At 52.9% G+C, this 1,872-nt stretch overlaps 1 protein-coding gene across 1 annotated transcript in view; it reads right to left on the bottom strand.

The window, feature by feature from the left end:
* The window catches only part of CCDC25 (coiled-coil domain containing 25), a 16,319-nt gene that overhangs the window by 11,677 nt on the left and 2,770 nt on the right, over positions 1-1,872 (bottom strand). The gene's annotated exons all lie outside the window — the stretch shown is intronic.

The following is a 1,872-nucleotide window of genomic DNA, read 5'->3' as shown; positions in this document are numbered from 1 at the left end:
GCAATGGGACTGGATCCCACAAAACCACAGCCTGAGGAAAAGCCCCACAAACCCAGATCCTGAGGAAAATCCCTGCAATGGGACTGGATCCCACAGAACCAAACCCTGAGGAAAATCCCTGCCAAAGGGATGGATCCCACAAAACCAAACCCTGAGGAAAATCCCTGCCGAAGGGCTGGATCCCACAAAACCAGAGCCTGGGGAAAATCCTGGCAAAAGGGTCAGATCCTGAGGGAAATCCCCACAAAACCAGATCCTGAGGAAAATCCTGGCCAAAAGGGCTGGATCCCACAGAACCAGAGCCTCAGGAAAATCCCTGTCACAGGGCGGGATCCCACAAAACCACAGCCTGAGGAAAATCCCAGCCACAGGGCCAGAGCCTGAGGAAAATTCTTGCCAAAAGGGCTGGATCCCACAAAACCAGATAGTGAGGAAAATCCCCACAAACCCCAAACCTGAGGAAAATCTCCACAAACCCAGATCCTGAGGAAAATCCCTATCATGGGACTGGATCCCACAAAACCAGAGACTGGGGAGAATCCCTGCCAAAAGGGTTGGATCCCACAGAACCAGAGCCTGAGGAAAATCCCTGCCAAAGGGCTGGATCCCACAAAACCGGAGCTTCAGGGAAATCCCTGCCACAGGGCCAGAGCCTGAGGAAAATTCCAGCCACGGGACTGGATCCCACAAAACCAGAGCCTGAGAAAACCCCTGTCACAGGGCTGAATCCGACAAAACCAGATAGCAAGGAATGTCCCCACAAACCCAAAACCTGAGGAAAATCCCCACAAACCCAGAGCCTGAGGAAAATCCCTGTCATGGGACTGGATCCCACAAAACCAGAGCCTGAGGAAAAGCCCCACAAACCCAAACCCTGAGGAAAATCCCTGTCACGGGGCTGGATCCCACAGAACCAGAGCCTGGGGAAAATTTCTGCCATGGGACTGGATCCCACAGAACCACAGCCTCAGGGAAATCCCTGCCAAAGGGCCAGATCCTGAGGAAAATCCCTGCCAAAAGGGCTGGATCCCACAAAACCAGATAGTGAGGAATGTCCCCACAAACCCAAAAGCTGAGGAAAATCCCCACAAACCCAGAGCCTGAGGAAAATCCCCACAAACCCAGAGCCTGAGGAAAATCCCTGTCATGGGGCTGGATCCCACAAAACCAGAGCCTGAGGAAAATCCCTGCAATGGGACTGGATCCCACAGAACCACAGCCTGAGGAAAAGCCCCACAAACCCAAACCCTGAGGAAAATTCCTGTCACGGGGCTGGATCCCACAAAAGCAGAGCCTCAGGGAAATCCCTGCCAAAAGGGCTGGATCCCATAAAACCAGAGCTTCAGGAAAATCCCCACAAACCCAAAACCCCCCCAAAACCAGATCCTGAGGAAAATCCCTGTCACAGGGCTGGATCCCACAAAACCAGATAGTGAGGAAAATCCCCACAAAACCAAATCCTGAGGAAAATCCCTGTCATGGGACTGGATCCCATAAAACCAGATCCTGAGAAAAATCCCTGTCAAAGGGCTGGATCCCACAAAACCAGAGTCTGAGGAAAATCCCTGTTACAGGACTGGATCCCAGAAAACCAGATCCTGAGGAAAATCCCTGCCAGTCAGGTTGTGGAAGAGCATGGAGAGCCCCTCTTCCAGAACTTGGAATTATGGAGACAACAAGGAAAAGGATTCCTGAGGATATAATTCCTCGGCCAACAGACAGGGATTGGGCTCTTCCCGCTCTGCAGGAGGCGGTAGGAAGTGTCTGCAGGGAATTCTGGGAAGAGAAGCTCCCTGTGTTTGGTGGCTGTGGGATTTGGGGGGTTCCCTGCCCCGGGATTGGGGGGCAGGGAACAGAGGGACAACGTCGCTG

This window comes from Lepidothrix coronata, unplaced genomic scaffold (genome assembly GCF_001604755.1).
Source record: "Lepidothrix coronata isolate B3197 unplaced genomic scaffold, Lepidothrix_coronata-1.0 Scaffold412, whole genome shotgun sequence".
Classification (NCBI taxonomy): domain Eukaryota; kingdom Metazoa; phylum Chordata; class Aves; order Passeriformes; family Pipridae; genus Lepidothrix; species Lepidothrix coronata.
Note: the sequence above shows the minus strand (reverse complement) of the source record. Positions and strands in the feature narration are given on the sequence as shown.